General features: G+C 35.8%; 1 pseudogene; it reads right to left on the reverse strand.

The window, feature by feature from the left end:
* Window positions 1-47: 47 nt before the first annotated feature.
* Window positions 48-20,592, reverse strand: LOC110571167 (annotated as a pseudogene).
* Between the last annotated feature and the right edge of the window lie 2,989 nt (window positions 20,593-23,581).

A 23,581-nucleotide genomic window follows, 5' to 3' on the forward strand; every position in this document is an offset into this window, starting at 1 on the left:
CCATTTCTCTAGGGGATTTTTTCCAGCTTGCTATTCAATTGCACCAGTTAATTTTTTTCATTATTATGAAGAATTGCATACATATTAGAGAGATTGTCATTCATTACTTTTTCATCTTTTTGAAAACACATAGGCTGACTTTGTAGAAAAAATTGACATCTTTAAAGGCACAAAAATATTAGTGTTTTCGCACGAAATGGTGAGATAAACACTCATAGTACCATCAGTAGGCACATCTTGTCACCTCTTAAAAGAAGAGCTAAACTAGTTAAAACTGAAATTGTAAAGAATACCTAATATAATAGAATCACCATGGAAGTGTTGAATATATCCAGGGCCCTATTTAGACATAATTAATCTCTGTGCTTACACAGACTATAAAGCTAAGCAGAAGAACCCAAGCCAAGGGATATCCAGTACAGACTTTCCAACAAAAACGTATTTAATAACAATACCCAGACCTTTAAAATGGGATGCTGAAAATGCTCCAATTACAGAGTAAGCATATTGTTATATAAACGTCTGTACATCTAGAGCAAGATACTACCACAAAGATTAGTATTAAAGACACAGTGACCACAAATGCTTCTAAATAAACCAAACCCAGATCAACTAACTTGTGAGACATGTATTAAAAGTTTCTATCCTCTGATCCTCTCTTTCTTTGAAGCATAAATGACCGTAATTGTAGATCCCAGGCAGCTTAATAATCACCCCATTTTCCCATGAAGATTTAGTCTTTTTGTTTAGAAAGTATGAAAAAAAATCACTTACTAGGACATAAAGAGCTTCTAAAATAGTCACTAATTGACCATTGTAAATATAAGCAACAAAGTTGGCTGTCTCTACAATTTCTAGAGACTACCTTTTCCACATAACGTAGCTGCTTCTGTTTTTATGCCAGGAATGGTATGGTGAATCCTTCTTGTGCTTCAAGTCTGAGTCTTCATTGCCTGCCTTTCCCCCACTGATATCTGTCTAGCCTGCTACAGCCATTCTTTAAGACATACATGACTAATCTGAGTTGGAATAAATATCTGGTCTTCTGTAGTCAAAGAACCTCAGGCTTTTATGTCACCATATTGTTCATCCAGCACCAAGTGCAAATGTTGATACTGTAGTCAGTCATACACACTGCCCCCTTCCAAAGGGAATACTAAAATGGTATAACCCCAGTATGACTTTGGGCTACGGCCACCACCAAGACACAGGCACTGCTACTGAGAAGGCTTGGGCCCGGCTGAGTGGTGCCATTTGCATTTTATTTAGAGTTGTAAAATTTAGTATGCAAGTATTCTGACACAGGGAAATGTGTCAGGTTAGAATCCAGACATGAATCTTGTACATAACTTCTTTTATACTTTATTCTTGGTAAGTATCAGTTCTGTGTAATTGATTTTAGGTTATAATTTTACTGAGGGTAACTGTCAAAATTTACATGTTTTTTTTTTTAAGATTTTATTTATTTGTGAGAGAGAAAATGAGAGACAGAGAGCATGAGAGGGAGGAGGGTCAGAGGGAGAAGCAGACTCCCTGCTGAGCAGGGAGCCCCATGTGGGACTCGATCCCGGGACTCCAGGATCATGACCTGAGCTGAAGGCAATTGCTTAACCAACTGAGCCACCCAGGCTCCCTTACATGATTATTTTTGCAGGCAATCCCTCTTACCACCTACTTTTTTCTGTCAGGAATCACGCTTCCTCCTAAATAGATAAAATATCAATGCCATGAGGCTGAAAAAAAAACCTCAGTGGTATACCCCTCCTTCTTCCAATAGGTATTCTGCTATTTCCTTGTCTACATTTAGTTTGCCAGTGGAGGTTATCTAAACTATGTATTCAGTTCATCGCCTCCTCAGCTTTCTTCACTTACTGCATTTAAACATCCATTTTTACCATTCCATTGAATGACTCATAAATGTGACCCCCATAAACTTACTGATTGTTCAATCAAATGGATACATTTTGATTATTATTTAATCTCTCTGAAGTATTTTATATCATTGGCATATCTTTCTACATTGTGATGCTGTCCTCTTTCTTTTTATGACTCCAAGGCATCAAGGTTTTACTCCAATTTTTTCTGACCATTCTTTCTCAAGTGTCTTCACTGAATCATCTTTCTCTGCCTATCCTCTCACTGGTGAGTCCCATTATCAATTGTATCTCCTCAATTTCCCTATGACCACACTACATATCCACTCCCAATTGCTTTATTTTCATTTTCCCATATATGCTTATAATTTTCAATTCTAAATTTCAGTTTATAACACTTTTATCAGTTGCAGGCATATATTTCTATGTCAGGCATATCCTTACTGACCCCACTGAGAGATTCTTCAGACATTCACATTTGACCTAATCCAAGACAGACAAACAAGAAAAAAACATAAAATTTCAGTACTTCAGTCTTTCTCTTCCAGGAAAAAAAAAAAAATAAAGGAATTAAGTTATATTTTTAAAAGTAAATAACTTAAAGAATTGAAATTTAAAGGTATTTCAATGATAAACATCACTGAAAACCTTGGGGAAAATTTATGTTTACATTTCCTTTAAGATTTAATCACTGATGAATGAGGATGAATGCCACCTGGAAAATCCACAAACAGGGCTGCCATAGAAAGGGAAATATAGTATAAGAATACTCTTATATTAGCAAGACATTATCATATTATCACTCTTGTCACCTTAAATTTTGATCCATTTGATTCCAAGAGGAGACATTACAGTTCAATAATATCTGAGGAATGGATAAAGAAGATGTGCTATATATATAATGGAATATTACTAAACCATAAAAAAGAATGAAATCTTATCATTTGCAATGACATGGATGAAGCTAGAGAGTATTATGCTAAGTGAAATAAGTCAGTCAGAGAAAGACAAATACCATGATTTACTCATATATGGAATTTAAGAAAAAAAGCGATGAACATAGGTGAAAAAGAAAGAGAGAGGCAAATGAGAAAACAGACTCTTAACTATAGAGAACAAACTGAGGGTTGCTGAAGGGGGGGTGGGTGGGGGATGGGTTAAATGGGTGATGGGGATTAAGGAGGGCACTTGTGATGAGCACTGGGTGTTGTATGTAAATAATGAATCACTAAATTCTACACTTGAAAGTAATATTACACTATATGTTAATTAACTGGAATTTAAATAAAAACTTGAGAAAAGAAAAGAAATATCCTCTGGGGACATCTGTTATAAGAAAAACTGAATTTTAAAATAATGTTATCTCATAAATACTTAGAAAAAATGGAAAGTTTTTTTAGAAGAAAAATGACGTTTTGATGAGGCTAGACTGATTTGAAAGAGTAGAAGATTTAGAAATGTTAAACCATTAAATGTATTGAAGTATGAAAATAAGAAAACAATACCTCAATTATTAGTGACATTTAAACTTTGCTCTTCTACAATAAGAGTATAATGGCTTCAGTCTTACTTTTCTGTAGAAGCAATGGAACGAAATAAGGTTTCAGAGAGAGAGAGAGCAATCCTTGATAACTAAATATACAGAAAATAGATATTGTTACTTTCTTCCTTGTGGTATGAAATCTGGCCCAGGTGAAGGGTAAGAAATGGTGATCATGACTATGGCCTATGGTCAGTAAGATGGTATAGTGTTTTAAATGTACTAGATAACCATGTACATCATCCACCTATCAGTTATGGCAGCAGTCTTTATTGGAAAAGAAAAACAGTAAACATTGAAAGACAAGATAGAGATTAATCCTAGTAAGTCTAAAGACTCATTGCAGAATGTACCTAAATGATAGGGCCTACCTTCCTTGTATTTATAAAATTATAATGCAACAATTATGATTAACCAAAAAAAAAGTACTTAAATCAAGTAAATCCAGTATGTCTTCTTTCTCTGTCAGGATTGTATATAAATAGACAGTTATTTATTTTGAGATTCCTTTTTTATAAATTACAAAAGGGTACTGAGAATGAAGAATCTGTGTACAAAGTGTAATAGAATATAGGGGAAAGACAACTGTTTCTTCTTGCTGACTAAATGCTAAATGATCAATCTGCTCAGATATCAAGCAGTACATATTTAGCAATTATCTAAGAAACCACAAAAACTATATAAGTATTTCAGCATTTTAGACTGGAAGCAGATTTAAAATTTTAGTTTAAGTAATCTGTTTTGGGAATAAAGAAACAAAAGACTGAGAGGGTTAAAAGCAATATGAAATATCCTAGAAATATTTTAAGATAGCATGCATTTTTTGGGTTTTGCAACTAGTGTTATTTTTCATACTTCTGTTGGTTTAGTTTCCCTTTAAAATAAATAAATTCAAAAAATTCTACTTTGCAAAGGAGTAAAAGACAAAATTGTGATCTTTCTCATGCTGCCATGGAAGTGTCTAATTGCTACTTTTTTAACGCAAATTAATTTTCTCATATGCTCAATTTAAGTATCATCCAATTTTCCTCTCTGTGGCCTTTTGCTTAAGGAGTAATTACATTGCTGACATTTTTAATTAAAACAGTGCTATCTATTTTAAAAAAGCATTAAGCCTGCCATTGATTTCAGATCCTGAATAAAATTTTGGTTGATGAATCAGGATATGTGTCTTAATACTCTATAAAGCCTGTATATATCATACAACAATTTAAATTGCATAGTATTCACATAAAAAATCATTTTTAAAAATTCAATAGCATCATTTGAAATTTGGGTCCTAATACAATGAAACAGATTTTTAAAAATATACATATATTTTAAATATTATATATATGGTCCATTCTGATGAAGCTATCACCTAATAATTTTAATTTATTATTAGAAAATGTAAATTAATTTACAGTTATAAATGTTGGAAATTATACTTGGAAGTATTAATTTAAAGTTAGAAACTTAACATTTTAGCTTTTTTTTTGGAGTCTGAAAAATAATCTGTGGCTTACTATATATTTACTAAATACATTTCCAAATTCTGGAGAATGTTTCAAACTCTTAATGAGGAGGAGCTATGAGCCACTTAACCAGTACAATGAGAGCATTAGTAGTGTTATGAAGGATGCTGCTGGGCAGAAGGGTGGGGAGGAAATGTGCAATTCAACAAAATGGACCTATGAATTCTGAAAGATAATAATGTCACTAGACAAAAAGAATCTTAGTAATCTGTAAATGAGGACAAAGGATTTAGCCAAGTATATAGCAAAAGAATCTCCCTTAGAAAATCCCTAAACCAAGGCCCTGACATCTGAATAGAGGTGGCTCTTAATCTAATGCTTATGAACTTGTATTATAAAGTGGAAAAAAAAAAAAGAGAGTAGATCTTAAAAGTTCTCATCATTTATAACCATGTATGGTGATAGATATTAACTAGACTTATTATGGTGATCATCTTGCAATATATGCAAATATGGAATCGTTATGTTGTACACCTGAAATTAATATATCAATTATATTTCATTAAAGTGAAGAAGTGTCTATGATCAATTCCTATAAGTTATGTATAACTTGACTTTGGTGTCAAGGATAATGCTACACTTAATATCTTTCACAATGGATAAATAAAATCAACAAGCATATCTTCAGTGAATGGCATGAAGGGGAAGATATAGTTCTTTTTTTAAATTTTATTTTATTATGTTATGTTAATCACCATACATTACATCAATAATTTTTGATGTAGTGTTCCATGATTCATTGTTTGCATACAACACCCAGTGCTCCATTCAATATGTGCCCTCTTTAATACCCATCACCAGGCTAACCCATCCACCAACCCCCCTCCCCTCTAGAACCCTCAGTTTGTTTCTCAGAATCCATAGTCTCTCATGGTTCATCTCCCCCTCTGATTCCCACCCCCTTCATTTTTCCCTTCCTACTATCTTCTTTTTTTTCTTTTAACGTATAATGTATTATTTGTTTCAGAGGTACAGGTCTGTGATTCAACAGTCTTACAAAATTCACAGCACTCACCATAGCCCATACCCTCCCCAATGTCTATTACCCAGCCACCCCATCCCTCCCACCCCCCACCATTTACTGTATAGTAAAAAGAGGCTTTAAAACTAAGGATATACCTACAATATAATGTCTATGATTACCTACTTATATCCCTCTTAGTGTATTCTTTGTTCTGTAATCTTCACATACTGAACATAAATAGGTTAAAAAACTCATTTTTATATACAGATTGCATATATATAATATATCCAATTATATTACCTGTTTTTAATGTTTAAATTTAGTTTAAATATTCCTTACTTAAAAATTATCTAATGTTATGTATAGTTGAATATATAATTACTTTGAAATGAGCCCTCTTTTCAGACCTTATGACACTCATTACTTTATTGTCTTAGTCTTCATTTGACCCAGCAACACAACATAGACTTAACTTTCCACCAATAATTTCCTTTGATTTAAATTTCCTCAACTGTTAAGGAATTTGATGTATTCCATGTATGGATGTGGGCTGTGACTTTTCCCACTATGAAAGATTATAGGTGGTAATACATGTTTTCAAAGCTTCAATTTTTTTTCTTTAATTTGAGACTCTTTTAGCTAATTCTCATATTTTTGAAGCTCCAGGCATTAAGCAGTGGGTGGAATTTAATGATGAAAGCAGCAGATATTATTAATGCAGATACATCAGCTGCATCAAATTCATGTTTAGAAGATGTGATAGTTGGGCAGGAGTAAAGTCAGGTCCTTTTTTTATTTCATAATAGGTACTTTCATTATTGACAGAACACAAACAAATTTCTGCTTCATTAAAGAGTTTTTTAGAAATCATAACAATGAGGTGAAGTAAGAAAGAAAAAAGTGAGGAAAAATATTAAAAATACCACTCATAAATCAACATTTGGATAAAAACTGAATATGTCAATTTTTGGCCTTACTAAGGAATAACACGACTTGGTAATAAATACAATCGATGGCATTAAAATTAAATCAGCTCTTTTGATATTCATCTAATCTAGGAAAGGAAATAATAATTCATTTCTAAGCAATCTACACATTTAATGCAATGCCTATCAAAATAGCAACAGCATTTCTGAAGAACTAGAACAAACAATCCTAAAATTTGTATGGAACCACAAAAAAACTCCAAATGCCCAAAGCAGTCTTGACAAGGAAAAGCAAAGGTAGAAGCATCAGAATTCCAGACTTCAAGTTATATTACAAAGCTGTAGTGACCAAGACAGTATGGTACTGACACAAATATAGACATATAGATCAGTAGAATAGAAAGCCCAGAACTGAACCTGTAAATATGTGGTCAATTAATCTTCTACAAGCAGGAAAAAACATCCAATGGAAAAAAGTCCCTTCAACAAATGGTGTTTGGAAAAACTGGACAGCAAAATGCAAAAGAATGAACTGAACCACTTTCTTACACCATACACAAAAATAAATTCAAAATGGATTGAAGGGCTAAATGTGAGACAGGAAACCATTAAAATCCTAGAGCAGAGGAGGAGCAAGATGGCGGAGGAGTAGGAGACCTGGATTTTGTCTGGTCTCAGGAATTCAGCTGGATAGGGATCAAACCATTCTGAACACCTACAAACTCAACAGGAGATTGAAGAAAAGAATAGCAGCAACCCTCTGAACAGAAAAGTGACCACTTTCTGGAAGGTAGGACGTGCAGAGGAGTGAATCTGAGGCGATATTCAGGAAGATAGACGGCAGGGGGAGGGGGGGCCTCCGTTAGCCACTACTGGCAAGTGATAGAGCTGTGGAGCACAAAATCGGAACTTTTAGAAGTCAGCTCCGCTGAGGGACATCGCTCCAGTGGCTAAGCAGGGGGGTGGTATCCTCGCTGGGACAGTGTGGTCCCAGGACGCTCGGGGCACAGAAAGACTGGGTGTGCCTGAGTGTGGCAGAGCTCCCAGGTATCAGAGCGGGGAAGCTGGCTGCAGAGACGGAGCCGAGGAGCGGGCTCTCAGCTCGGGATTGCCATAAACCATGATCCACAACACAGTCGGGCCCCTGCTCCTCCAGCAGGGACCCAAGAAGCGGCAGATCTGGGGAGACTCCCCACCTTCCCCCCAGAGGAGCGGCGCGGGAGCACACCGCAGGGATCTGCTGGGTTTGGAGACTCCACACTGAGTCGGTGCCAGAGATAGAAACACTCGGTCACAGGCCGGGTGAGCACAGAGTGCGGCTGGAGACCGGGGAGACGGGAGTGACTGACTGCTTTTCTCTGGGGCTGCACTGAGGAGCAAGGCACTGAGCTCTCAGCTCCTCCAGGGCAGAGATTGGGAGGCTGCCATTTTCATTCTCGTCCTCCAAAGCTGTACGGAAAGCTTGCAGGGAACAAAAGCTCCCAAGAGCAAAACCGAGCAGATTACTTAGCCTGGCTGGCAAGGGTGGGGCAATTCCACCTCCAGCAAAGACATTTAAGAACCACTGCAACAGGCCCCTCCCCAAGAAGATCAGCAAGAACAGCCAGCCAAGACCAAGTTTACCCATCAATGAGAATGACAGAACTCCAGCGCTAGGGGAATACTGCACTTGGAATTTATGGCTTTTTTCCCATAAGTCTTTAGTCTTTCAAAGTTAATTTTTTTAAATTTCTTTTTCTTTTTCCCTTTTTCAACCAACATCTTATCAATCCCTTTTTTAAAAGACCTCATCAAAAAAGAGAATTACAGACCAATATCCTTGATGAAGATGAATGCAAAAATTCTCACCAAAATACTAGCCAATAGGATCCAACAGTACATTTAAAGGATTATTCACCATGCCCAAGCGGGATTTATACCTGGGCTGCAAGGTTGGTTCAACATCTGCAAATCAATCAATGTGATACAATACATTAATAAAAGAAAGAACAAGAACCATATGATGCTCTCAATAGATGCAGAAAAAGCATTTGACAATGTACAGCATCCTTTCTTGATCAAAACTCTTCAGAGTATAGGGATAGAGGGTATACACCTCAATATCATAAAAGCCATCTATGAAAAACCCACAGCAAATTTCATTCTCAATGGGGAAAAACTGAGAGCTTCCCCCCTGAAGTCAGGAACACAGCAGGGATGTCCACTATCACCACTGCTATCCAACATAGTATTAGAAGTCCTAGCCACAGCAATCAGACAACAAAAAGAAATAAAAGGCATACGAATTGGCAAAGAAGAAGTCAAACTCTCACTCTTTGCAGATGATATGATACTTTATGTGGAAAACCCAAAAGACTCCACCCCAAAACTGCTAGAACTCATACAGGAATTCAGTAAAGTGGCAGGATATAAAAATCAATGCACAGAAATCAGTGGCATTCCTATACACCAACAAGACAGAAGAAAGAGAAATTAAGGAGTCGATCCCATTTACAATTGCACCAAAACCATAAGATACCTAGGAATAGGGCGCCTGGGTGGCTCAGTTGGTTAAGCGACTGCCTTCGGCTCAGGTCATGATCCTGGAGTCCCTGGATCGAGTCCCGCATCGGGCTCCCTGCTCGGCAGGGAGTCTGCTTCTCCCTCTGGCCCTCCCCTCTCTCATGTGCTCTCTCTCATTCTCTCTCTCTCTCAAAAAAAAAAAAAAAAGATACCTAGGAATAAATTTAACCAAAGAGGCAAAGAATCTGTACTCAGAAAACTATAAAATACTCATGAAAGAAATTGAGGAAGACACAAAGAAATGAAAAAATGTTCCATGCTCATGGATTGGAAGAACAAATATTGTGAAGATGTCAATGCTATCTAGAGCAATCTACACATATAATGCAATCCCTATCAAAATACCATCACCTTTTTTCAAAGAAGTGGAACAAATAATCCTAAAATTTGTATGGGACCAGAAAAGACTCTGAATAGCCAGAGGAATGTTGAAAAAGAAAAGCAAAGCTGGTGGCATCACAATTCTGGACTTCAAGCTCTAATACAAAGCTGTAATCATCAAGACAGTATGGTACTGGCACAAAAACAGACACATAGATCAATGGAACAGAATAGAGAGCCCAGAAAAGGACCCTCAACTCTATGGTCAACTAATCTTTGACAAAGCAGGAAAGAATGTCCAATGGAAAAAAGACAGTCTCTTCAACAAATGGTGTTGGGAAAATTGGACATCCACATGAAGAAGAATGAAACTGGACCATTTCCTTACACCACACACAAAAATAGACTCAAAATGGTTGAAAGACCTAAATGTGAGACAGGAGTCTGTCAAAATCCTAAAGGAGAACACAGGCAGCAACCTCTCCGACCTCAGCCGCAGCAACTTCTTCTTAGACACATCACCAAAGGTAAGGGAAGCGAGGGCAAAAATGAACTATTGGGACTTCATCAAGATAAAAAGCTTTTGCATGGCAAAGGAAACAGTCAACAAAACCAAAAGACAACCGACAGAATGGGAGAAGATATTTGCAAATGACGTATCGGACAAAGGGCTAGTATCCAAAATCTATGAAGAACTTATCAAACTCAACACCCAAAGAACAAAGAATCCAATCAAGAAATGGGCAGAAGACATGAACAGACATTTTTCCAAAGAAGACATCCAAGTGGCCAACAGACACATGAAAATGTGCTCAACATCACTCGGCATCGGGGAAATCCAAATCAAAACTTCAATGAGATACCACCTCACACCAGTGAGAATGGCTAAAATTAACAAGTCAGGAAATGGCAGATATTGGCAGGGATGTGGAGAAAGGGGAACCCTCCTACACTGTTGGTGGGAATGCAAGCTGGTGCAGCCACTCTGGAAAACAGTGTGGAGGTTTCTCAAAAAGTTGAAAATAGAGCTACCATATGACCCAGGAATTGCACTACTGGATATTTACCCCAAAGATATAAATGTAAGGATCTGAAGGGGTATGTGAACCCTGATGTTTATAGCAGCAATGTCCACAATAGCCAAACTATGGAAAGAGCCAAGATGTCCATCGACAGATGAATGGATAAAGAAGAAGTGGTATATATATTCAATGGAATATTATGCAACCATCAAAAGGAATGAATTCTTGCCATTTGCAATGACGTGGATGGAACTGGAGAGTATTATGCTAAGCAAAATAAGTCAATCAGAGAGAAACATGTATCATATTACCTCACTGATATGAGGAATTCTTAATCTCAGGAAACAAATTGAGGGTTCCTGGAAGGGTGGGGGGGGAGGGATGGGATGGCTGGGTGATAGACATTGGGGAGGCTATGTGCTATGGTGAGCGCTGTGAATTGTGTAAGACTGTTGAATCGCAGACCTATACCTCTGAAACAAATAATACATTATATGTTAAAAAAAAAAAAGAAGAAGAAGATAGCAGGAGGGGAAGAATGAAGTGGGGGAAATCGGAGGTGGGGACGAACTATGAGAGACTATGTCTGAGAAACAAACTGAGGGCTCTAGAGGGGAGGTGGGTGGGGGGATGGGTGAGCCCGTTGATGGGTATTGAGGAGGGCACATACTGCATGGAGCACTGGGTGTTATGCACAAACAATAAATCATGGAACACTACATCTAAAACTAATGATGTAATGTATGGGGATTAACATAGCAATTAAAAAAAAAAAAAACTAATGATGTAATGTATGGTGATTAACATAACATAATAAAAAGAAAATACGTTAAAAAAAAAATCCTAGAGCAAAACATAACCAGTAACCTCTTTGACATCCTTGGTAGTAACTTCCTTCTAGATATGTCTCCTTAGGCAAGGTAAACAAAAGCAAAAATGAACTATTGGGACTTCATCAAAATAAAAACTTCTGTACAGCAAAGGAAACAACAAAACTAAAAGGCAACCTACAGAATGGGAGAAGATCTTTGCAAATGACATATCTGATAAGGGGTTAACATCCAAAATATATAAAGAACTTACAAACTCAACACCCCAAAAACAAATAATCCAATTAGAAAATGGGCAGAAGACATGAATAGAAATTTCTCCAAAGAAAACATCCAGATGGCTAACGGACACCAAAAAGATGCCGTCACCGTCAACGTCACCGATCATCAGGAAAATACATATCAAAACTATGATGAAATATCACCTCACACTTGTCAGAATGACTAAAATGAACAATACAAGAAACAACAGGTGATGGCAACAATATGGAGAAAGGGAAACCCTCCTCCACTGTTGCTGGGAATGCAAGCTGGTGCAGCCACTGTGCAACACAGTATGGAGGTTCCTCAAAAAGTTAAAAATAGAGCTACCCTATGATCCACCAATTGCACTACTAGGTATTTACCCAAAGAATGCAAAAGTACTAATTCAAAAGGATACATGCACCCCGATGTATAACAGCATTATCTACCACCTATAATAGCCAAGATATGGAAGCACCCCAACTGTCCATCACCTGATGAATAGATAATGAAGATATCTCAGCCATTAAAAAAGAATATTACTCAGCCATAAAAAAGAATTAATCTTGCCATTTGCAACAACACAGATGGAGCTAAAGTACTGCTACATAAAATAAGTCAGAGAAAGACAAATACCATATGATTTCACTCATATGTGGAATTTAAGAAATAAAACAAGTGAGCAAAGGGAAAATAAAAGAGAGGGGGAAGCAAACCAAAAAACAGACTCTTAACTATAGAGAACAAACTAATGGTTACCAGAAGGGAAGTAGGTGGGGGATGGGTTAAATAGGTATGAGGATTAAGGAGTGCATTTGTGATGAGAACCAAGTGTTGTATGGAGGTGTTGAATCACTATGTTGAACACCTGAAACTAATATTACACTGTATGTTAACTGAAACTTAAATAAAACCTTAAAAAATAATTCTATGTTTGAATTAATTTTTTCTGAAATACTTTGAAACTACAAAAATATTTTTATTTTAGTCACTATTACCTCATTGTGTAGGTTTGAATTTGAATGGTTCACTCATATAAACTGTATTTTGAATCTGAGTCATGTAATATATAAAAATAGATCTGTATACATATGGAAAATGTTCTCTGTATTATGTAAAAAATTTTCTTAGGCATAAAAAGTTGAGACACGGGAAATTCAAATTTAACTTTCCTCTACTTATATAAATATCCAAAAATATTTAATCACTAAATGCTAAAAATCATGAAATTTAAATAAAGAACAGTATAATGTTTTGTAAATTTCTTTGTATTTAATACTTTACTGAACTTCCACATTCTCCTAGAATAGATGTAAATTGGAAAAAATAGTTCCCTAAACACATAACAAAATGAGGCAAAGACATAATAATATTAACTTTGATATAAAAGTTGATCCACCTCAAATATGTATTATCAAAATAATTTGACAAATGGCAAAAGAAAATGGTACAAGAAAGTTTATTATAGCCTTCCTTATATTTTGGAAGTATGCTGCAGAGAATGGACAAACACAAAAGATAATTTCAGATAAGGTTGAGTGTCATAAAGGAAGGAAAATAGTGTAGTTGAGCATGATGGGAAGGGACTAATTTAAGTAAGGTGTTCAGAGAAGTGGCATTTGATTGTATTCTTAAATGGTGAGGAATTAGCTTGCCAATTCAACAGTTCTATGAAAAGTATGAACAAATGATAAAGAATTGAGATGAAAATAAGCTTGGGATTTTCAGACATAAGAAATATGGTCTGTGTGTGTTAAGCAAGGGTAAAAGGGTAGGATAGAGTTTGGGTGAGGCATTGTAATCATGGGTGACAGGTGTCATAATAGGAAAACCTAAAGATGGGAACCTATTTTAAGGATATGAAATTCCTGTTGGAACTTCTAGAAATTAAAGTCAGAATGCCAGTCTGGAATCATATAATATAATGTTTTAAGCCCTAGGAGAGACTATGGATTTATTTAAATGTGCACAGAAGCCATTAGAAAGGTTGGAGAAGCAGTACAAATATATTTATATTTTAAAGGACCATGCCTTCTTTTTTTGGGAGAATGTACTCTGACATGGGATATGTTAAGATTAGAAGCAATGAGACACATCAGAAGCTGTTACAGTAATGTAACTTCTATTAATACATTTAATTCATGTACATGACCTTCATAATGCATTTAATTCATATATTCACACTCATATTGTGTAAATCATGACAACCTTAACAGTTCCACTGTAACAATTGGAAAAGCTCAGTCCATTGCAAAAATCATAATTTCATAGACACTAAGAGCAGTGAAAACAGTAAGAATAGAATTGGAATTCCAGAGATGGCAGGACTCTTAGATGAGCTGACTATCCTATCACTGACTGTTTTCTTCTTGGTGACATTTGCTAATTATAAGCTGGGACCAAGGAGGGGCTTGGCTCTGGGTCAGACTTGCCCATGCTGAGGAACTCGACTGAAAGAAAGTAAAATTGTCATTCTCTTGAAACTTTACAGGGCTGATGGAAGAAATAGACAACTTGAAAATGCCCAAATACAAGTGTGCCTAGGTGGCTCAGTCAGTTAAGTGTCTGCCTTCGGCTCAGGTCATGATCCCAGGGTCCTGGGATCAAGCCCTACGTTGGGTTCTCTGCTTGGTGGTGAGCTCCTCCCCACCCCCTACTCAGGCTCTCTCTTGCTTTGCTCTCTCTCTTTCTAATATATAAATAAAATCTTTAAAAAAAAAAAAAGCAAACCCATTAAAAAAAGAAAGAAAAGGAAATACCCAAATACAGCCAGTTTTCCCCAAAGAACAAATTCTGAATCTCCATCTGCTAGCTGGTGGTTTTGTTTACAAGTAAACAAAGTAATAACTCCTATGATTATGTCATACTTAGCACAGATCTCACCAGAGAAATGGAGCCTGCCTCAAAACACAATTTTCTCTTCAACATATCTGAATGACTTAGAAGCAGGAGGAATCAGGGAACTGGAGAGCTAAACATAAAATATCTGCAGCTCAAAATCTCCCAGGTTTTCTGGGCTGAAGAAACAGAGATTTGACAGGGTCTCAATCCAAAGATTGAAATGTCCTAAGAACATGCCCCAAGAACAGAGATGGACCAGGGGTAGATTGAATCTTACAAAGACTGTGCATTTAAACTATCTAACTGGTTATAGAGACAAAGCATTTCAATCTCTGTCTAATTTGAGATCAGATCTTTACCCTATCTTTCTATAAGGGAAAGGGAAAGCCCTCGTTGGCTTTGTGAAGGCACTATGGTTTTCAAAAAAATAACCAGACATGGAAAAGGCAAGTAAAAGGTGACCAGTAATGAATACAAACAGAATGATAATCCTAATAGTGACATTAGTACAAACAAGGACTTATTATTAATTTGATCAATATAATATATGATAGTCAAAATGATGAAAAGCTGGAAATTGTAATAGAAAAATTTAATCCATAAAATAGAATCAAATGTACATTTTAGAATGTAAAATACAATTTCTGAAAGGAATCAAACTTGTTGAACGATTTTTAACAGACTGTGCACAGAAGACAAGATTTGTTATGCATTTTGTTATATATAAAGTATACATACCATGCATTATATAAATGTAAATATTATATATGGTATATATGAACATTAACATGATTATGTTTAGAATTGTTTCTGACTCCTTTTTTATTTTCATTTTTCCTCTTTTGATTAATACCACTTGCATTTTTAGACTGGATAATTGGCATTAGATACTGAAACAAACAACTCCTAAGTCTCAGTGCATTAACACAGCATTTTTTGATTAGTAAAATGCTAATGATAAGTAAAATGCTAATATTTCTCGTCAAGTGGTCCTCCTGGACATTTCTCCACTAAATGATGACTCTGGGACTGAAGTTCTTATCATTTAGTGACTCCACAATGCCCCAAGTCCTCATAGTACCCTGCATTTAGTTGTTCAACTAGAAAAAGAAATTTTGGAGGATTGTGCAGTCACCCCCTGAGCCCCTCAATGACATGCACAGCACTCCTGTCTGCTACCCGCTGTACAGCTGCATCATCATTTCATTGGAAGCTGGGAAATGGGAGTGCCTGGCAGGTGGACAACTCCCTCAACTTTGCACAATGAAAAGGGGACATAAATCTGTGCAGTTCAAGCAATCTTTGCCACAATTAATGCATGCGATGAAGCAAATTATGATTTACATGCAAAGTAAGGGCATTGTTTCCTTCGAGTATAAGTTGGTGATTCTATATTTTCCAGGTAGCTTCTGTTCGCCTTCCTGCCTCACTTCCACATCCTACCCTCTTATCAAAGTCTTCAAGTCTGATCCCTATGACAACTTCAAAAGGCACCCATGCACATTTACTACCAGAAAGTTTCAGCCAATGGGAACCCAAAAGAGATAGGAAAAGGAAGGATGGTAATGGCAGTGTACTTATTCTCCTGGGTCCATCCATGACCCAACACAGTGATGGTCTGGCTCTGTCTCTGGGCTGAAGTATTACTACATCTCTCAAGATGATCTCTTCCATAGGACTCTCTCCTTCTAGGTTCTGGCATAGCTCCTTTCCCCTTCCAGTCCTACTTACTGCTCCTTCCTCTATTATTTGCTGCTTTGTATCTAAAAATAACATTTTTTCAAATTAAATGAAGAAACACAAATATCCATTATAATTAAAACCTAGGTTACATATGTATCCACACTGAACCTCACTATTATTTGGCCATAAAAAATTTTTACCTTATTATTACTATAATTTTATGTATATTATTATAAGAGACTATGGTAATTCTGTCCTTTATAAACATTAATATTGATTACAAAATATCATTTATGGGCTCAAAATACTAGGCTAGTAAAGAGCCAAAATGTTGATGTGCAATTCAAAAACACTAATCACATTAAAAACATTTAGTGTTTTATTGCTTATCATAAATATGCATTTTAGAAAATTTATGGGAAGAGTCTAGAAAAATATATAAATAGAATAAGTGTTATTTTAACTTGGAGATAACCAATTTGATTATACTTATGTTTATTTTCCAGGTTTTTCACTGCATGCTAAAAATCATGATAAATATAGACTTAGATGATAGATTTTATAAAATTGTTCTTATTCTTCACAAGTTTTATAAACTGATTATCAGTAATTATTGTTTTTTTCTTTCTTGATAGAATAGTATTTTTAAATAAAATCAACTCTTTGATTAACACATGATCATAGTTAAAAATGTAACATTTTTAAAAGTACATTGTTTTAGAACCTAGTACCATTCATCAAGATGTCTGGCTCTCCTGAGAATATGGTGGACGTGTACTGTCTCACCTCAAGTGGTAGGCATGTCCATGTTACTTGCTATGAAATAGACATTATGTGCAGTTATGAGTAGATATGTGTGTCACTTGCATGAAAAGCATGTACTTGCTGGCATTAGTCTTTCCATGTCTCTCTTCTCTTGCAACAAGGATAGTGGAGACAATCTTTCTGTCTCTATGGATTTTCCTATTCTGGACTTTCTGTAGAAATCGAACCATGCAATATGTAACCTTTTATGTCTGGCTTCTTTTCTTTAGCCTAGTGTTTTTAAGGTTCATCCATATTTTAGTGGATTCTTCACTCATCCTTTTTGAGTCTCCATTAATGATCCAGGTTTCTGGAACTTTTATTAAGTATAAATGATGCAATTCTTAATATGCTATATCGTTTCATTGAGTTTTCTTCCATTTTATATTATCTACCTCCCTTTTCAAGAGTAGAAAAGTTTAAAGGCAAAATATATTTGATTCTATAGCTGATCATTATCTGACTAAAAAGTAAAAATTAGCCCAATGACAGCTTAAAGGAAAATACAAAAGTTTTTCTTTTGCTGTTGTAATACAATCTCCTAAATGTTTCTAAAAATATATTGGAATTATGAGGACTTATCTACCTTATGTAACTCAATGTGAAAGGAAACGTGAATCACATAAAAATTTAAAAATCTAAATAGATATATTCTATGAACAAAAAATATTGAAAATCTTTATTTTGATAACTGATAGGTTGTTAGACAATTTCTGTGACATTTTCATTATGCAGAAACCATCCTTTTTTCATAACTAGAAATGAACTATATCCTGAAGTCTTAGGATCAAAAGGCATTATATTTTACTTTAATATATGTGAAGTTCTAAGATGCAACTCAGCACCGAAAAAGCTACAAATGAATTCCTCACCCTGGGTATTACTGACAAAAAGGATTAAATAAATACATTTGATTTATTTTCTTTCTTCTACAGCATAAGCTAGCTACAGTAACAGAATAAAGCTTCAGAGTTCTTTTTTTACTATATTGCAAAACTCTTATGTAAACTGATATTTAACAACTTTTTCTCTTCCCTGTGAGGATTTTGTGCCTTAAAAAATCAATTCCTCTTTCAACAGCCCTAAAGTTAGTTTGCCTATTATAAATTTTGTTTTTGCTAAAATATTTATTTTCTTCCTCACTCCTGTTATATTACTGCTTCTCTTTCCTACCTTTTCTCACTGAACCTCTCTGCACACCCAAGGATTCTTCAATATCATACTGATGCATTTAATCCTCTAGTTATATTCATCTTTCCAGAATTTCAACTCCTTTTAGAAAAGAACTTTTGTTTTTAATTGAAAGGTTAAGCTGTGTAATGAGTTTAACATATGAAGAACAAATAGAAGATGAAACATAATATGCGATATCAGACTCCTGTCATTTTCAATGACTCAGGGTCTTATGGCCATGTCCTTTGTTATTTTTCCAGTGGTTATTTACAGAAGCTTTTTCAAATAAAGGGACTCCTTGACTAAGCCATTACCAAGTCATTTCTAAGATCTATGTCCTGCATAATGCTGCTCTTAGGGTGAATATAGTTTCAATTTCTAAAAAATAAAGGGTCAAGTCCAAAATCATCATCTGCAAAGGCAGATGTTTCTTTCCCCAACAAGCCATTCCAGTGTCAGGTCCCCACACAAAAGCACAACATGGGATTTCTATTATGTTCTGAAACTTTATCTCAAAATGCAGTGCCTTCCAGTATTGTAGTTAACCACTACTGTTCTGCATTTTCTGCTCTGAAAAATTTGAGAGATAGTCATGGATTTATCGTGAAGGCCTAGCAATGTGTTCATGTTGTTACTCACTTTCATGAATTTCGCACACATAAATTACTTTAATGTGTCCACTTGTCTAGGCTACAGTACCCCTTTACTAAATCAAACAGAATTCCAGGTATTACTGTGAAGCTATTTCATAGATGTGGTTATCATCTATAATCAGTTCACTTTAAGAGATTACCCCCCAAAATATAGGTGGGACTCAGTCAGTTGAAGGACTTGCGAATGAAAACTAAGGTTTCCAGAAGAAATTCTCCCTCAAGACTACGGCATTAAACCCTTTCTAGCCTACTGGATTGCCCTACAAATTTCAGTCTTGCCAACCCCACAAACATGTGATCCAGTTCTTTAAAATAAATCTCTTACATACTACCCACGTGCGTGTGTGTGTGTGTGTGTATGTGTTTGTGTGTTTGTTTGTTTGTGTATAATCTGTTGATTCTGTTTCCCTGGAGAACTTGACTGCTACAATCATCATATCTTTCTTCTCTTCTCCACCTTCCCTTCTCTCATCTCCTAATGTCCCCTCTCTCTCCCTTCTATTCAGTGGTGCTTGTGCTGGTCAAAGTGATCGCTGGGATCTGGCTGAGGGGAAGATATATTTAGTTGAGTTTGGTGGAATATATGTACCTCATTTTGCAGTGACTTCCCTCTAGATTTCTCCTCTTTATACATGTGTCCTTTCTTCCACTATATCCACACCATTATAATATCCTCCACGAATGCTTCTTTTTCCCACTGTGCTGATACGTGTGCAGGGCTGGAGTTATAACAGTGTGAGCATGCCCTCCAGAACCTGTCCCTAGCATGTGAGTAAGTAGAGGAGAAAAAAAAAAAAATGTTTGAAAGAATGACACAAGAAACTAGTCTTTGGAAAATTCTTACACATCTTGGAGACTCCATAAAACATTATCTTGACAGAGGTTTTCTTTCTAAATTAAAAAAAATAATAATAATCCTACGGGCGCCTGGCTGGTTCAGTCAGAAGAGCATGTGACTCTTGATCTCAGGGTCATGAATTTGAGCTCCACATTGTGTGTAAAGATTACTTAAAAAAATTTTAAAAATTAAAAGAAAAAGAAGTTAACTTTTACAAGTGATAAATTAAAAATATATTTTGGTCAACCATGAGTGAAAAATCTTTCTATCCTTTCTATAGAATATATTTAAAAACTGTTACATAATACCGGTAATCTAAGAATATACAGCAAAAAAGTAGAAAAAATATTACAGCACTGTCTCAGGCTAAAGTTAATTAGTAAAAGTTTTATTTTCATGGATTGTGATGCTGGTAGTATTTGTCACCTTTCTAAAAAATTTGTAATATTTTAATGTTTTCTCATCCTAACCATTTCTTTGTATACCTAGTATCATATTCATAATGATGTATACTTGAGGTTAAATTTCTTCTCCAAGTATACAAACTTTAGGTGAAAAAGAATCCCTGCAGGGAGAAATCCCTGGTTCCTGTTCTTTCTCACCATAGCCCTGGCTCTTGTTGCAATCACCTGGGCTGCTACAGTGTTGGAATCTGCCACTATCCAGTGGTGAACCCACAGCCAGTAAAACCTGTTCTCTCATGGCCAGGTAATCACACCGCATTCCACTGCTGAGATGAGGCATGCCACCTGTTTGTGAAGAATCAAGTTCGTTGTCCCTTGAGTGATGGCATCTGGGCCTCATCGGTTCTTTCCATGCCTAAGTGCAAGAGAGTTCTCTTCTTTAAGTGTTCTCGCACCACAGAATTTCATTATCATTAAATAGAAGTGAGTTAATGGAACTTAATTTAGTGAAATATTATTCAGCCTTTACGAAGAAGGAACTCTAAGTGAAATAAGTCAGGCACAGAAAGACAAATACTGCATGATCTAACTTATAAGTGGAATCTAAAAAAGTCAAACTCACAGAAGTGGAGAGGAAAATGGTGGTTGCCAAGGACTGGAAGGAGGGGGAAATGAGGAGATATTGGTCAAAGGATGAAGTTGTGGGAAAAGATGAATAAGTTCTGGTGATTTAATGTACAACGTGGTGGTTATAGTTAATAATACGGAGTTGTATATTTGAAATGTGCTAACAGAGTAGATCATATAGTGCTTACCACAAACACACACACACACACACAAACTATGTGAGGTGATGGATATGTTAAATAGTTTTATTGTGGTAATCATTTCACAATGTATACGTATGCCAAAACATCAGATTGTATATTTTATATGTATACATTTTGTATTTGTGAATTGTTCATGAGTAAAGCTAGGAGACGTTTTTTTGTTTTTTTTTTTTTTAAGATTTTATTTATTTATTTGACAGAGAAAGAAACAGCGAGAGCAGGAACACAAGCAGGGGGAGTGGGAGAGGGAGAAGCAGGCTTCCCGCCGAGGAGGGAGCCCGATGTGGGACTTGATCCCAGGACCCTGGGATCATGACCCGAGCCGAAGGCAGTCGCTTAACCAACTGAGCCACCCAGGCGCCCGCTAGGAGACGTTTTTTTAAAAAAAAGAAATACAGATGCATTCAATTGTATTAGAGGCTAAAGAGAAATATCACTAAGATGGGAACGATATTGATTCAGAAAAGGTATCTTTCCCAGAAGAAGCATCAATCTTCCAACTAACCTGAATTAATACCGCAAAATTAGTTTCTGACTCATGCAAATTCTCCAGGACACCTATCCTGCATGCAGTGACTCAGTGAACGTGGTGGCCTTAATATCATGGCTCTTTATTCTCAACACAGTGCCTCTACCTGAGGAAACAGACTGAAGAATCAGGAAACCTTCTTTGCTGCCTTGGGTCCAAAATGTCACATATCTCCTATGCTCATATTATATTGGCCAGACAAATCAGTCTTACACACGGACACAGGAAAAAAAAAAAGGAGAACTGGATATTGGCGAGAAGTGGATATTGGTTTACCTCAGAGACTGAGAAGTGGAACTTCAATCTATCAATTACAGAGATGTAATGTTAGGAGACCGCTTCCTCTGTGGTTATTTAAGTAAATGCAAAAACTAATGGATTGGGTCCTGGGAAAAATCATAGATTAATTTTTGTAACTATCTTATTTGTTGTTACATTCCAAATTCTCCTATTTTTACTATAAATATATAATTTATATTGTAAGACATATATTAAATATAAAATATTAATTTAAAAGGAGGAATTACTAACATGCTTTATCAGAGGGAATGCACAAGGAACATCAGGTCAACATGAGGCAGACAGTTTATGGACATAGATTATAATGTTTCTTGCAGTTTCTAAATCTTTGGGGTTGGATATAAGGCACAACATCTCTAAACTCTTGGGGCCTTAACATTTATATTTTCTCCTTAGACATACAAATATAAAATTCACATAACCTTTCAGACCCAATCCCATACATAATAAAAAAACAAAAACGATCACTTTTCTAGAAAATGTAAGTAAAAATGAAAAAGATGTATACCAGTTTGCATCCTACTAACAGTGTGCAAGGATTCCCTCGTATCCCCCTCCTTGCAGCATTTGTTGTCTCTCGTCTTTCTGTTATCAGCCATCCCAACAGCTGTGGGGTAGGGTCTCATTTTGGTTTGGATTTGCATTTCCATCTTTGTCCAGAAGCCCTGTTGATTTAAATTTGCATCCTCAGATCCATTTATCTATCTATGTTGGAGAGCTGCATGAGGATATTTAATTGGCATCCCAAAACTAACAAGTGTAAAACAGAACTAATATTCCCTCCTCCTCACTCGATCTCATTCTAGGAAATTGATTCTGGCCTGGTATTTCCTGCTTGTTTAAAAATTTAGCCAACAGCGCAAATATTCAACAATTCTCAAATCCATTTTATTTCTCCTCATATGTTATGAACATCACATATAACATCAATTCCTGACTCTTTTACCTTCTCTGTTGATGACTTTTTTTTTGTACTTCTCTCCATTTTTATGGCCAACATCCCTTCCTTGAAGTTTTCTTCTTGTTTTAACTAAATTTCTGCAAGAGCTACTAAACTTATTTTCCTGTCTCCCTTCTTAAACTTATTTTATGTATCATTCACAGGAGTCAGCATTTTTACTTTGAAAATGCAAATCAGTTTATTCATTTCAGTGTTTTAAAACTTTCACTGGGGTTTCTATTGCAAATGGAATAAAGTCACAGTAGTTACTTGGATTAGAAAGATCTGCATGATCTCTCTCCTTGCTCTACCCCTCTGGTCTCTATGCAACAAAAGGGAACAAAAATAATCCATCTAGGGCTGAAAGAAAACAATTAAACTCTATATTTTTAAATTGAGAAATATATTAAATTTAGTATTATGCATATTTAACATACAAGTTCCTACTGTCTCCTTTATTTTATTCCATTGTATTAAATTTTATTACATTAGTATATTTTGATAACATATACTACTAGTGCTTGTACTTAGACAATGACCAGTATAAGTAAATAAATGTTTATGTGCCTTTTTTGTACAAAATATTTATGTGGATACTTAGTTTTAAAAGATAAGGTGTGTATTCAAAAAAAGTTTGAAGACCACTTTTCATCCCATGTCTATTCTCCTCTCTTTGCTGTTTGTATTTTAGTCACAGAGTCTTCTATTATTTGAACCTATTCTTTGCTACCTGAGGCCTTCTCTCATATTGTCCTTTATGAAACCCTAATTGTAATTTTCCCAACTGAGA

This window comes from Neomonachus schauinslandi, chromosome 1 (assembly GCF_002201575.2).
Source record: "Neomonachus schauinslandi chromosome 1, ASM220157v2, whole genome shotgun sequence".
In the NCBI taxonomy this organism is placed as follows: Eukaryota; Metazoa; Chordata; class Mammalia; order Carnivora; family Phocidae; genus Neomonachus; species Neomonachus schauinslandi.